This window comes from Pleurodeles waltl, chromosome 5, assembly GCF_031143425.1.
Source record: "Pleurodeles waltl isolate 20211129_DDA chromosome 5, aPleWal1.hap1.20221129, whole genome shotgun sequence".
Lineage (NCBI taxonomy): Eukaryota > Metazoa > Chordata > Amphibia > Caudata > Salamandridae > Pleurodeles > Pleurodeles waltl.
In genome coordinates this window covers 1,650,999,109-1,651,015,255 of record NC_090444.1, presented here as the reverse complement: position 1 = coordinate 1,651,015,255, position 16,147 = coordinate 1,650,999,109, and positions in this window count along the sequence as shown.

The following is a 16,147-nucleotide window of genomic DNA, read 5'->3' as shown; positions in this document are numbered from 1 at the left end:
CTTTCATTATTTTTTAATCTTGGTCTTGTCCCCTCTCTATTTATTAAAAGTGAATTCTTCCTTTAGGGGTACAGAACCAATTTTAAACCTCTCTCCTGGTTTGTAATTTGACCTGCCTGTAGTCCATCATGGCAGGTCCATTAAAAAGATCTCCGGTAAAGAGCCCCCTTATGGGGAGCCCGTCAGACACTGCAGCACCGGTCTGACGAGGAGCACCCCAATGATGAAGCATGACATCTAACCGGAAGTGTGAGGGCTCTTGCTCCTAAACTTTAGGGTTGCCCCCTTTTGTTTTTTCATCTAGGAACAGTCTATCCTTTTTTGTTTATTGCCAGCTATTTCATCCTGTTTCTAATGACAATGTTTAAGTTTATGAAGTGCATATTCTCACTTGGAGGTGAAAAGGGCATTGTGTTCCATTTAGCCTTCTATAGCAGACAGTGGGTGGAATCTTTGGGGTGGGAGGTGTATGAGTGAGTCATGTTGTGAACTGCTGCTGACAGGGAATCCTGCTGGTCCATCCTCTGCTTAACATGATGGTCAGCATCATGCATGAGTTGAGTCTGATGGTGGCCTTCAATGCCTCCCCGAGCCTGCGTTGTCAGCAAGATAAGTTTTAAGATGGGATTTAAGGAGTGCCTTCTGTTCCAACATCTTATTATAGAAAGCATTAAGGTGGCAGAGCTTACAGATCGGCTTTATCAACAGCAGATGAAGCAATACGCTAATCAGGAGTGAGCCTTCCAGGATATGGGCATCTAGTACCATCAGCGGGAGGGTTTGGGAGATGTGCAAGTAATCAAGCCTAGATTTTGTGGCATATACCGGTTACCAATTGTGTGTCCCCCACAAGAGCACTCGATCCACAACGTTGGCTAATGTCTATTGGGCCAATCTGATTCAGCAGACCATCTAGGGCTACATTTCCAGTCTTCCCCCGGACAAATGGATGACGTGTCCAGTTCCACCAGAATGCAATTGAGGTCAAGCAGGATTGTTACTTTGGTTCTGACAGGGGCATAGACCGGCCCCATGCATAGAAATTTGTCCAATACTTGCCCCCATGGTCTGTCCATGTACAATGGAATGATTTGCGGAGGAAGATGGCCACATCAATCCCATTTAATTTTGTCTGCCTCTGGTCCTGTGAGGAGAGTTTCCTGCACTAGGGCTATGTCCACATGTTTGGAGTTCAGGTATGCAAGGACTTTTTTCTGTTTAAAGTAAAGGATAAGACCTTGGATGTTCCACGATACGACTATCAGGGGTTGTGGCGCCATAACTAATGGCTGGTGGGGTGAGCAGGAACAGTGGAGGAGTGGGGTGCAGCTGGGGGTAGTCCTGGCAAGGGATGGTGGTGCACCAGGGTTGCAATCAACTGTTTGGGGAGAAGAAAGGAAGGGGGAGTATGCAAAGTCAAATGAGGAGTTCCAAAAGCCAAGTGTCCTCACTTCAGGAGGGATAAGGCAGATAAAAAAAGAATACCTATAGTTGGTGTAGCTAAATCTCACAGGTGCTGATAATCCGTCTGCCTGCCGGTCCCAGAGAGAAGGAATTGTGTTCATGATTCTCAATAGGTGACAGAAAGGAAAAGAAGAAAAGGGTGGCATCAGCATGGGCGAGGTGTTGAGCAACACTGAAGGAGAAACTCAGCAGTGGAGCACAAACCTATAACCCTGATGTGCACTTGGTTACCAGTGCTGAACACCAGCCTGCAGAGAAACTCTTTACCAACTGGGCTCCCACCCAGAATCCTGGACATGCTCCTCTTCACCATCCTTTAAACACTGCATCTTATGTATATCGCATGTGTTCTCCTAGAGGTGCTCCTAATCAGCATGTGAGGGCAATACAAACACCATTCTGATAAAGACTAGTATTACACAAACTGTGTAATATAGCCCTTTCAAAAAGTAAAAAGCCTAATTTCCATTCCTAACCAAACCCAATATTGTGTAGACCTCAATCAGTGAAACAGAGTGGTGAAACCATACCAAAAAAATAAGGGTAGAGATACAGCTGGGAGGTCTGCTGTTGGTGGCAAGGGGATGCAGGAAAAGTGGTGGGATAGGTGATGCAGAGATTAAATTAAAGATAACAGGCGGGTGAACAAAGAGAAATATATGCTGCATAGAGAATGGGAACTTTCTGGATGTGCACTGAATGTACATATCGGAGACAAAACCATCCTTACTCTAGGAGGAGCACAGCATCAACGTCAGAAGCATGTGCACCCTGAATGTCACTCAGTTCAGCTACCCACAGTAGGAGAAACCACCCAAGGAAAGAACTTCCTTCAGGATCTGACCACACTTACATACTCACAGATGCCCACCACATGATCTCACAGCAACGTCCAGCACAATTGCTGCTCAACAATAGCTCACCCAATCCTGATTCTCATCAGCTGGGCAGGGCAGAAGTTATAACCAAAAATTACTACATTGTTTTTGCTGTCAACCTCATCCAGAGCATTGGCATCCACACTGTGGCATTCCCTTTATCCCTGGCCTATCATTATGGCCCCTTGCTTGACCTTGCTGTGCTCACCGAGGCTGGAGCATGGTGACTTTAGGTCTTCCATATCCAATGACCAGGCATCATCACATAATAACATACCTCCTATGCAATCCCAGAGTTTACATTGCTCCTGGCTAGAGTCCATTCAGTGTGCCTCTGCATAGTCATCAGTTATTGCTGTGCTCTAGCCTCACGGTGCTCCAGCACAACATATTGCCTAAGCTTGACACTCTTTGCCTATGCATTGGTAGAGGGAACAAGCCAGCTACAGTGCTGTGCTGTATTAACAGGACCATCAGGTAGGACCATGGCAAACTCCAGCTTCTCTGCAGAGAAAGAACTGGGGAACGCTCCAGCACCATTTAGATGAAGGTACTGCACCTTTGAGGTGAAGGTGCTGCACCGTTTTAGATGATTGTGCTGTGTTAATGAGTAGTGTTTACCCCTATCACTGCAGACTCTAGCACCTTTTAGATGAGGGTACTGCACCATTCATATAAAGGTACTGAGCCATTTAGATGAAAGTACTGAGCATTTTAAATGAAGGTGCTACACCGTTTGGATGAAGGTGCTGCATGGTTTAGATGAAGATGCTGCACAGCTTAGATGAAGGTTATGCACCATTTAGGTGAAGATATTGCAAAGTTTAGATGAAGATGCTGCACCTTTTTGATGAAGGTGCTGCACCTTTTATATGACACTGCTGCGGTAATGAGTAGTGTTTGCCCTCTCCTCTGCAGACTCAAACAACCAATGGTCTAATGGAATGGCTATAATCCACTAAACAGGAAAAACTTCATACATCATGAATGACAATTATGACCAACCAATGACTGATAAAAGTTGATCAATATGAGGATGGCACCTAAATTAATGCTAAGCAGGGCTAAGATTTTGTTCCTCTGTTTCTGTATGAATCGCATTAACTTTGCTGGTTTGCTTGACCTGGTCATCCCATAAAACATGGGGACCATAGTTGTTACAGTTAATTACATTGTAAATTCACACTAGCTGTATAGCGTATCCACAGCTACATTTTGATACTTAGAGATCAACCAAAAAAGAAAATCTTATAAAAAGTAATAGTGTATGCAAGTAAGAAAAAACTGAAATTATTCATTACTCTTTCGTAGTTACACAGTAGGTCAAACATTTGATTGAAAACTTTAGTACGTTTACATTTTAGTGACTGTAAATTGAGTAATGTGAATTAAATTATCCAGGGCAGCTCATCTAAGAATTACCTATGTGCTAAGTGCTATTATGCTGATGTGTAGGACGTCTGCACTGTTTTTTGTGAAGGAACAGAGCTGTTTGAGCACCCTTTACAGGGTAGAAATGCCTTCATGATATACTCAGGGATATCTTAAGGATTTTTGGGGCCCTGGGCGGGAGAGCTTTAAAATTATGTTCCAATTTCAGCTCTTTCATGCCCTTTTTGGCTAGGTCACTTACACTGCACAGGCACACTAGTCTGAATTCTAAAGGCCTGGCTCATAAGGGTAAACTTAGACTTTTTGGTAAGTTTACAATTGTTTTTCAATTCACAAAAGGAATTTTACAAGTAGTTTTTTTACAACTGTGGAATCTCTGCACTCCTGGCAGAGACTCCACACATAAAAAGATAAAAAGTCGTAAAGATACAATACATAAAGTTGCTTTGTGAATTGCAAAAATTTGTAAATGCACTCAAAAGTGTAAGTTTCCCTTTGTGAATAAGGCCCAAGTGCCTTTACAGATAGTGACCTTTGTTTTCAATATTGTAACATAGCAGCAGCTCACTGACATTACTGCATACAAGCTCTGTGACACTCTCCCATTTCTCATATGTGAGGTGCTTTTTTGATCTAAAAAAAACTGCTTTTATGGATGGTGCATGAATCATAAATATAACATTTCTCTGCAAAATATAACAGAATACATTAAAAGAAAACTATTTGAAGCAATCTGTTGAAGAATTATTCAAGGCATCAGGGCAAGCCTCCCTGCAGAACAGAGCTGACTCTCAAGGGCTCCCTGAAAGGCTGGGGCCGTGGGCCAGAGCCCACTTTGCCCACGCCTTAAAAACGTCTCTGGATGTAGGTATTTATGACTCAGCTAGTGGTTGCTTCCACTACAGTTATTCGGATCAGTAACGTTTTTCTTCTCTTGAATCTCACATACACTTTCATAAAGTATTCATCCAATCCCTCCTCTTTCTCCATTCCAAATTGGCCAGGGTAGTAAGTTCAAATGGTCCACCCAGTGAAGCCTACATAGCTTAAAATCGCGTAACTGTTGGTGTTGTGGAATGTTCTCTTCTTTGGTGATGATAGCTTGGGTTAGAGACGTTTTGTGACATCATTCAGTGGATGAACCCTTTGCCGTGGAAAGATAATATTCGCTGTGGAGACAGTATTGGGAAATAATCTACGGCCCGGTTTTAAATGGACAAAGAAATAGAGCTAAAGCAATGAATGAACAAAAGGTTTCACGGGGCTCTCATAAATACAACAACAGCCTGGCAGTTAAACCCATGAAAACATTATGGCCTCTCATTTAATAAAGGGACTTTATCAGAGAAAGGTTTAGATTTATAAGTTAATGATCTTGCTTCTGCCACAAGCATCAGCCAATGCCTTGGGCCTTTGTGTTTCAAATGTCCCTGTCAGCTTTGATGATCCGGTTCATTACAGAAGGTCAATGGTAAGTCTCGGGAGGCTTTCACAAGTCCAAAATCAAGTGGCATTTTCACAGCATTAAAGCATGTTGTGCTCTCTCAATCACCCTTACAGCATAAATTCTACCATCAAGCCATCAATGCAAGCTGCAGGAGATGCAACAAAAAAGCTTTGTTTGCTGATTTGATGGTTATCAGGTGTGATGTGTCTCATAATTAATTCACTTGCCGCATATATTTTTTCATTGCGATAAAGTGAATAACCACTTTTAAGTTTGTTTTTCGTTCTGTTTGTGGTGGTAGGTTACCATTACTGTAATAATTTCTGAAATTAAGGAAGAAACCTTATTTGGTATTTAACAAACGTGCACATTTCAGTGTTTTGAATTAACACTGCTCGAATGTATTTCGAGCATACTGTATTCACTTAGGGGAAATATCTCTAGGAATATTGATTGCCGCATTCGATCTGATGCCCTTTTGGATCGGAAAGTCAGATCACTGACTCATCCTGCCATCTTATTACTGCCAAACCTTCACTGCTGACATATGCGCTAATATCCATTTAATAAAATTAAATGCACTTCACTAATATGCGCATCTTAAACACATTTTAATAAATCAATTTTTTAAAACTAGCTTTACAGTTATTATTAGCATAGAGTAGCAGTAATATTATCTCGTTTATCGTTTAGTTCTTTTCTTTCTGAACTGTTAGGCTAAAGAACAACTATCGAGAATCAGAGAGGAACGAAGCAGCAGAATTTGTCATAAATTTACTTTACAGCGTGTTAACGTGCTCTGTAGATGGTACAGTGACTAATGCATCCACTGCAGGGACCTTGGGTGACCTCTTGGTCAGAGGTTCAAATCCCAATGATTAGTCAAAATGTACTAACCTGACTGTGGTAATTGTTGTAGTAGGAACGTAGAAGGTAGGAATGTAGAATGTAGTTTGAGGGGATTGAGACAGGTGTGATTGGGCAGTGAAGCGGATGGCGTTGCTCCTTGTACATGCGATCTCACCTAATAAACTACACGGAGATATTACCCTCTCTTACCATCAATTCAACATTGGCGACGAGCGAGTGAACCTGAAAGGTGCAACGCCAGTCTTCTTAGTTTGTCTGCGGTTGGCATCGGTGTGCATCCTGCTGGTTGTTCCTGTGGTCCACCTTGCAGCTGCATAGCGTGTTGCTGAGAGTCCTGCTGCGACGGACACTGCGATCTTCTGATAGTCCTGCTGCGGTGCGACTGTGATTGTCACAGTCCGGACGGGCACGGGTGCTGTCTTGTACGTCAAGAGTACATACATACGCCATTACATGGTGGCAGACTTCTTAGGTGTATTGGCGCATGTTTATCGCATTCCCAGCGAGTCACAGTGCTTCGCACACCATATACCAACACGTTGGAATTGATTACCTTGCTAGATCGACTTGGCACATCAAAGTGATTTGCCCACCATATTTTTCAATTGTACGTCATATCTATTGCCTTATTGTATCAACGTTGCAGATTATGGTGAATCGCACACCATATTCTTCTCTTATACATTGCATGTACCAAGTAATTATGTACATAAAGTGACTCTTTTAAAGATTGTTCTGCAAATCACGGTAATTTGCACACCTAATATCCAGTGTTATTTAAAATCACACTATTGTGTAGGGATTCATTGTGCACATTTTTAGTGGCACAATGCTTATTGAAATGTAATTTATATAGTATATTTTGTGTTATCAGTACCTTTCCCACATTATTATTCAAAATATATCCTGGTGGACTGAATTTATTATTGGATAATTACAATTACCTCAATTCAACGACCACAATTTTTCCTGTCTGAGCCTGGGGAACCACCTATACAATGGGAACTATGGATAGATTTATTTGAGGCATATGTTGAGGTCTTGGAAGAACAAGAATGTTCTCTGGAAAGGTATTTAGCTTTGTTAAAGCACAGATTGGGTGCTATTGGCCTGAGGGAGTTCAGTAATTTACCAGGAATCAATAATACCAGTAATCTTGAGGTCTATTACTTTGCAAAGAAACAACTTCATGAACGTTATGATAGAAAAAATAATGTAGTTTTAGAACAATGTAAGTTTTATTCCAGAGTTCAGCAAGAACATGAATCTATTGATCAATTTATTGCAGGTCTTATAGGATTAGCAGTTATTTGTAAATTTGAGCAAATGTCATACGACCAAGTGTTGAGAGACCAATTGCTGACGAAAACTAAATCTTGCAAAATACAAGAGAAACTATGGTCATGCAGTAGTGAATTAATATTAAGGAATACAATTGACGTTGCCAGAGGCATAGAGGTTTCTGAAAAGTGTATCCAAAATTGAAGAAAAAACACTGCTAATCACAATTTTGAATCAGTTAAAGCTATTTCTGGAAGTTCAGGAAAAGGAGAAGAGATTAGAAAAAAAGAAAGGTAATGCAAGATTGTGTTATAGATATGGAGCTAGTGATCATTTAGCCAATTCTAAGAAGTGTACGGCCATAGGCAAAGTTTGTAGTTCATGTAAAAAATTGGCCACTTCAGCAAAGTTTGTAAGTGCTATAAGAAGAATATAAATTATGTGTCAGGTTACGAGGACAGTGCAGAGGAAAGAGAACAAGATGTAGTGATGAGTGTTTTGCATGATAACAGTCATAATTTGGATAAACCTTTGAGCGTACTGACCTGCAAATTCGTTATAGATGGTTGTGAAGTAAATGCCATGGTATAGTCTTGTTACTGGTTCACCATTATGTGTAAGGAAATGTTTGACAAATTATGGCCTAAAGGATGTTTACTTCCAATAGACGTAAATCCTGGCAGTTATACAGGTCAGAAAATACCCATAGTTGGTTACACACATGTGCAGACTGCATTCGGGCATAAGAAATGTTAGGGCAAGCTTTATGTAGCTAAGAAAGGTCAATTAATTTTAGATTGACAACATATTATAAAACTTGTGATCAGGCTAGATCCTACTCCACCAGTGTATGTAGTACAAGAATTGTATGATGGTGAATTGGAATATGAAGATCTAGACAAGGAATTTCATAGTGCATTTTCAAAATCTATAGATAAACTGAAGAAATTTAGCCACAAAATTATATTACGAGAAAATGCATATCCTGTTAGGCACAAAATGTGAAATGTACCAGTGAACTATAGAGCACAACTTAAAGAAATATTGAGGGATTTGTGTGAAAAATATTATAGAACCCATTGAAAGTTCTGATTGGATGTCCCAAGAGCAATGGGGATCTAAGATTAAGGGGGTCATTCTGACCCCGCCGCCCGCCTGGCGGGAACCGCCATTTGGCCGCTCCGCGGTCAAAAGACCGCTGGTGCCATTCGGACGTTCCCGCTGGGCCGGCGGGCGCTACCCAAGGTAGCGCCCGCCGGCCCAGCGGGAAGGAGCCCTGCAACACAGAAGCCGGCTCCGAATGGAGCCGGCGGTGTTGCGGGCGTGCGACAGGTGTAGTTGCACCCGTCGCGCTTTTCACTGTCTGCTAAGCAGACAGTGAAAAGCTTCATGGGGCCCTGTTAGGGGGCCCCTGCACTGCCCATGCCAGTGCATGGGCAGTGCAGGGGCCCCAAGGGGCCCCTAGACACCCGTTACCGCCAGCCTCTTCCTGGCGGTGACAACCGCCAGAAACAGGCTGGCGGTAAGGGGGTCAGAATCATGGCAGATTCGCCCAGCCGGGGGTAAACCGGCGGGAAACCGCCGGCCCCGGTTTTCTGACCGCGGCTTTACAGCCGCGGTCAGAACGGGCAAGGAAGCACCGCCAGCCTGTTGGCGGTGCTTCCGTCATTCGCGGCCCTGGCAGTCTTTGACCGCCAGGGTCGGAATGACCCCCAATGTGTTGATTTTAGATCTTTGAATGAAGCAATTTGGATAGACACGTTTCCTCTACCAAACTTACTAGAACTATTGTCATCTGTAAATCAGGCTTCTATTTTTTTCTACTATCGACTTAACTAGTATACCATCTAATGGATAATTCCAAGCACTATATGGCTTTCTTAACAACCGAAGATTGCATTTCAATACAGAAGAATGCTGTTTGGTCTTGCAAGTGCTTCTGGTGATTTTCAAACAAAGATGAATAGAATTTTAAGAGGATTGGAGAACGCCAAAGTATTTCAAGATGACATTTTAATGTTTGGTAAAGACAAGTTAAAGCACGATAAAATCTTGAAAAAAGTATTACTTATCCTTCAAGAGAATGGTTTGACAGTGAAGAAAGAAGACTGTAAGTTTGGCCAAGCTCAAGTTGAGTATTTAGGTCACATCATCTCTTGAGATGGAATTCGTCCTAAAACCAGTATTGTGAAGGCTATTGTGGGAAGCTCCTGAACTGACCTGCAAGGAGCAGTTAATGTCATTTTTAGGTCTTACTGAATTTTTATTCATGATTCATTGAGAACTATGCAACAAAGGTAGAGGACTTAAGGAAGCTGGTTAAAAAAAACCTCGAGTTTGTATGGAGAAAGGAATAATCCAAATGTTTTGTGTCTATTAAAAATGAGGTGGTGGTACAAGCACCATGTTTAAAGCCATTTAAATACTGACTGCATCTTTTCAGTAGATGCAAGTAATTATGATATTGGAACTGTTCTGTCACAAAAGGAAGGGAATGAAAAATGGATTGTAGCCTATGCATCACAAACTTTGACTCAACCTGAAAGAAATCACTCTGTAATTAAGAAGTAGTTATTAGCAGCTTCATGGGCCGTGCAAAGATTCAAGATGTATGAACGGGGAAGGAAATTCAAATTATGGATCACAAACCACTGGTCAATATATTAAAACCTGGTGGTGGGAAAAATGTATTGCCAAGACTGGCAAGACTTTCTTCTTAAGTACAAATATATTATTTTGAAGTGGAATATGTACCCGGAAGAACAACACCGTTGCCAACAGTGTGTCACTTTTACCACTCAAGGATGATGATGAAAATGTTAAGAATGGAGAGTGTGATGTAGCCTCTATGTATGGTGATGTACTGTTAGGAATTAAAACTGATGAAGAACTGGAACAAGAAATGATAACCGATCAGGAATGGGAGCAAGAGATGACGAAGGATACCGAAATGCAAATGATAAAAAATACATAATTAATGGATGGCCTAGTGAACGCATGACGAGAGGTGGTAGTGCAGTGTTAAGGAAATTGAAGGATGAACTCAGTGTATGCAATGATGTAGTATTAAGAGGTGACAGGATAATTCCATCTATGGGTTACATGAAGTAATAGTAAGGACGAATCATGTTGGCCATAGTGGCATGTCCAGTAATAAAAGGAATGTGAAGGAGAATTTCTGGTGGCCAGGTGTTGATGTAATGGTTGACAGATTTGTGAGGAATTGTATGATTTGTGCCCAGAGTGAGAAAAGTGCCAAGCCATGCACAGCACCATTAATGACTGTTTGATTACCTGATAGACCATGGAGGAAATCAGCTTTTGACTTTATGGGTCCATTTTCTACCTTACCAGTGAAAGAGTCTTATGTCATTGTCTTAATTGACTATTTTTCTAAATGGCCTGAAATGAGGATGGTGAGTAAAATTTCTACGGATGCAGAAGTGGAATTCCTAGAGGATATATTTGCGAGGGAAGGTGTGCCAGAAGTTTCAGAATCGGATAATGGTGTACAACTTACATCAGAAAAAATGTCTTGATTTCCAAGGAACAATGGTCATACAAAAATTGTCATACAAGGTAACTCCTTGTTCTGTTACAGGGAAAATGCCTTTTGAATTGTTAAGGGGAACTAAACCGTTTATGAACTTGGTACATGGTGGCTGATGGAGAAGAATTGTAAGAATTTTGATGTTAAAATTAGTAGTGAAATTAGGAACAGAGTGCAGGACTACCTAGTGTGGGCTAGATTGTATCATACTGAACCAAGAAGAATGTGTGTATTGAGAGCTGGACAATATGTTCGTATTAAGAAACTTGGGTTTGTAGATAAGGGGAAACCACGGTGGGCAGAACCATTGAGAATTATTAAAGTCCTGAAAAATGCTGTACAGTTGGAGGATGGTAAGGTATGGAGTTTATGGCGAGTATCAATATATAGGACAATATATAGGACGGAAGATTGTGGAGTTAATCTTAGGAACAGTAGTGTGACAGGTAAGTACAAATGGATACGTAAGCACGCAAATTAGTTTGACGTTTTCTCTGTTTATTTGTCTTCTCCAATAAATGTCTCTTCCTTTTTTTTTTTTTTTTTTTTTCCTAATTGTCTGTATGTCTGTAGACTGTATTCTTCCTTTTGTTCTTCCCTGTTCCTTATGTTCCTTTTTCTCTGTTGCAGGTTGGCACCTCAGGGATCTAGAAGATCGTCCATCGGGAGAGGGAGAGAAAAATAAGCAGCCCGCTTTAAAAGGTACAATTGTCTCTATGGTAGGTCTTTCTGGCTATCTTTCTTTCTCTCTTTTTGACTTCTTTCTAGTGTTTTTCTGTGCCCCTTTTCTTCTGTGATTCTGTTAGTTTTCTAGATGAATCTCCACTATTTCCTTTGTCTGAGGCCTTATCACTCTATTTTCTAACCTCTTAAATGCCTTCTTTTTGGTTAGTATTCTATCTTTCTATTAAATTAGTTCCCCATTTTTCCTTTCACCCAGTGTCTTTTCCCTTAGTTTGTCCTTTCAGTGGTTCTTTTCCCCCATAGATCTTTTAATAAATAAATAAAAAAATAATGCTCCCCTCTTTTGTGACTTTTGTTATCCTTCCCTTCCCTTCCCCAACTCGTGGCATGTACCTGAAGGGGCCACGTTCCTCCTGGAACATGGCCGGCTCCTTCCCGTGGTCTCCCTTAATATTCTGGATGCGATGTCCACTTTGGTAGTCCCTGCTGTCCGACCCCAATTTCCTCAGTTGTCGTCATCTCTCTTCCGCTGTCTTCATCCTCCTCATTCGTTTCTATGACCTCCTCGTTCGGGTCTCTGATCTCCTCTTCAGAGTCCCCGACCTCCTCATTCTTGTCTCTGATCTCCTCCTCCGTGTCCCCCTGCCGACGTCCTTTTTCTTCTGCTCAGCGAAGTCCTGCTTGTTGTAGTTCCGCCCCTTGCGCCGTGGAACCAGCATGACGTAGTGGTTTGACCTCTATGCCGGCACCCTGAGCAGTGTCCCCGGGGTACTTCCAGTCCGGCCTGGATCCTTGTGCCCCATTACAAGTAGGAAGTGTCAAGAAGAATGCAATGGTTACTTAATGATGGTATGGATTGAATAAATGTTGACGGTGTGAATGAGGATGTTATCAATGATAATATTGAGAAGGTATGTGAGGAAGAAGTTTTATGGCGCAGTGAGAGAGTGAGAAGAGTTCTGTCTTATTTGGAAGAATATGTGATGGGCTGAGAGTATAGGAAATCTAATGCACATATTTGTATATTGTATCTTTTAATTTATGTTGAAGAAAAAAACATTTTATTGTTATTTCAAGGAGGAAAGGTGTGTGGTAAATGTTGTAGTAGAAATGTAGAATGTAGAAGTGTAGAATGTAGGAGGTAGGAATGTAGAATGTATTTTGAGGGGATTGAGGCAGTTGTGATCGGGCAGTGCAGTGGACGGCGTTGCTCCTTGTACATGCGATCTCACCTCATAAACTACGCAGAGATATTACTGTCTCTTTCTTTCATTTCAACACTGAATTCTGGATCCAACTGGAATGGTATACTTCGATGTATCTACATACACCTTAGCAATATGTTGGCTAGCAGAAGATAGACAAATGGGGTAAGAGAGAAAATAGAGACGTGGTACATCCTAATTCACTTGTTACTTTGCTGTGCACTGACATCTACTGGTCGTAGCAAGCGGCTAAAGACAAGATTATCCTCTTTAGTACCTTATTGCAACATTGAGCCATCTGTCTCATGCACTATAAATGACATGGCATTAGATTATACCATCCTCTTTGTGTTTTAGTGAAACACTCCCCTAGAACTAAAAAATAATCAATATCTATGAATGTAGTGTTCTTCAAGCCTTGAACACTACCTCACTTTCTTCGCTGATAAAGTAACTACCTTTCCAATTTTGTGAGTCTACACTCCCTTGTTCTTCTTTGCATCATAATATTATGTGTATTTGTAAAGTGCACTATCATCTATAAGAGTATCTTGGCATTGAGCAGGTGACACCTGCCTATGGTAGATTGATTAATTAAAAAGCCAGGTTTTCAAGTTCTTACAGAATTCAAGAAGAGAGTAGAAGCTTCTGACGTGGAGTAGGAAGACATTCCATGGTTTAGCAGTGATGTAGGAGAATGCTGGCCCTCCATATCTAGTTTTGTGCATGTGTGAGATGTGTGTGTGAGTAGGATGTGAGAAAAGGCCTCTTTTTGACAGGGTTACCCCCCACTTTTTGCCTGATATATTGTTCTGCCCAGGGCCCCTGCTAACCAGGTTCCCTGAGCCAGAGCTCTTTCCCTAAAACTGTTGTGATGCATTGGCACAATTACGTACACCTTTAGCTACCACTATAAGTCCCTAGCAAAAGGTAGTTAGGTACTCAGGGCATGGGGTACTAAGGGTAGGCCATTGAGGGCAGTAGCACTGAATGTGCCACCCTCTAGGGCCATGCATCCAGATGCGCACAACACTGCCATTTCAGGCTGGGTGTCCTGGTGCAAGCCTAAAACACAAGCTCGACATGGCACACTGCCTGTGTGCCCTATCCACCATACACCTCATACATTATGGATAAGACACCTCTCTGGCAGAACTTCCAGCCCTAAGGCATGGGGTACCAGATTATATGTGAGGGCATAGCTGCATGAGCAATATGCCCCCACTGTGTTCTTACCAACCCTGGGACATAGTGAGTGAACGGAACAGCCATTTTAATACATGTGCTGGACACTGGTCAATATGAGTTTCCCAGCTACATGATGGCCACTCTGAATCTTGGGTTGTTTGGTATCAACCAACTCAGAATGATAAATCCAAACTGGTACTAGTGTTAGATTTATCCCTAAAAGTACACAAGGGTCACCTTAGAGGTGCCACCTGCAAAAGCTAACTACTCTGGCATAGTTGCTGACTGGTCCTGTCCAGCCTTCCACCTTCAGACACCCAATCTACAAACCTCGGGGGAGAGATCCATCGCTCTGGTTTGTAGAACAAAGCCCTTTCTGTGTTGAGGTGCCATCATCCCCTCCCTCAAGAATGTGCACTGCCCTGGTGGCGAGCTTCAGAGGGCTAACCGCATTTAAAACTTGAACCCCAGACTTGCTGGTAGCAGCAGGTGGTAACCCCCCATGCACACCCCCACTTTTGGCAGAGCAACGGTGGGAAACTCAAATAAAAAGCAGGAGGAGCAGCAGCATCTGGACTGCACCACCCCTAAGGTGTTGCCTGCAAGATGGGCACTCCATTTCATTTTCCTCCATCTTGGATGGAAGGAAAATAGCCAATCAGGGATAGGCAAGTGACCCTTCCCACAGGAATCGGTCACTTTAGTGGGTGTAGCCACCCCAAGGTAGAGGGCCAATTGGCCACTACCAGGTTCCCTCCAAATACAGTATTTAGTGGGCATACCTAGACCAGGGCATCAGATTCAATGGACAAAAGAAGACCAGCACCATGAAGATCCAAGGCACCAGAACTGTGGACTTACAGAAACAAAGAAAAGGTGGCAAACTCTGCCTGCTGCAACCAGGACCTGACAATCGCCACTGGGGAGCTTCTGGACAGCTGGAAAAACTCTACAGAACACCAGAGGACCTCCAGGCTTCAAAAACTGAAATAGAACTCCCTCCACAGTGGAGGTACCACTCTACAACAGCAAGCAACCAGCAAGCCAGTGAGGGTCACTTCATTGACCAGCTCCTAACTCCTGAACCAGAAACCACAGCTGGACCAAATGACACACTGATGACTGCGAGGACATACCCCGCAAGTGTGGCAAGTTTGGCAGCACTGTGCCCTCCAGTGGTCAAACCGTACCAATACCCTGGGTACTGGTCAGCTTACTTCAGACACCAAGAAAACCAGCCCGCCCAGGGCTGAAAAAGGGCCAGGAAGAAGCCCCCATCATGGGACTTCAGGAACAACCCAGACCACCCACCAGAGTGCCCCTGCTGTCCTGCAAACGACCCTTGAACCAACTTACCCTATGTTCCTGGGTGCATCCTTGCGCACAGCTCCTGGCTCACCGAATCGCTTTGCACCCGGCCGCCATGTGCCCTGCAGCAAAGACCGTTCTGTGCTCTAAGGGTCCCCCACCCCTTACAACTTTGACGCTCCAAGAGGACCCCAAAGAACCACCTCTAAATTTACCTGTGAAGTGCTTTTCCAAGAGGTCTCCCGCATTGGCCCTGCACCAGCTCCAGAGACCTTTCAACGCTGCTCCTTCTGGAACCGGGAATTGCCCAAACTTCTCTGGCTGGCATAGTGTGCCCACCAATAACCTCGAACAATCTGCAAAAAAAGAACTTGGTAAACCAACTGTGCGATTTTATATGTATTTTTATAGGTGATCCTCCATTGATTCCTATGGTGTGTAAAATTACGTACAAAAATACTATTTTTTATTAAACTTCAAAATTCATATCTCAAAAAGTATGTGACCAATTTTGATAATCTTGGTCTTAAAAATTACATAAAAACCTTAAGTATTTTTTATAAATTGGTCCAGAGTTATTCCTTTGAGTGTGTGAGTTGCAAGCTTGATGCTGTGAGTACAACAAATCCTTTGCACTTCTCCAAGATTGGCCTAAATGCTCGACAAAGCTACCTTAAAATTTACAGCATTGGGTGGTCTTGTTTTTACTCCTGTAAACCAATGTGTGGTTGCCTGGACCCCCTGCACAGTGTGCCTAGCTTTGCACTACATAGAGGGCCAGCCTTCTTCACAGGAGTCTTGTGGAGCGGAGGTGTCTTGGTGGTTGCAAGAAGGAGATAGGATCTAAGTTGTAAGGTGTGTTGAATGTGTGTGTGAAAAG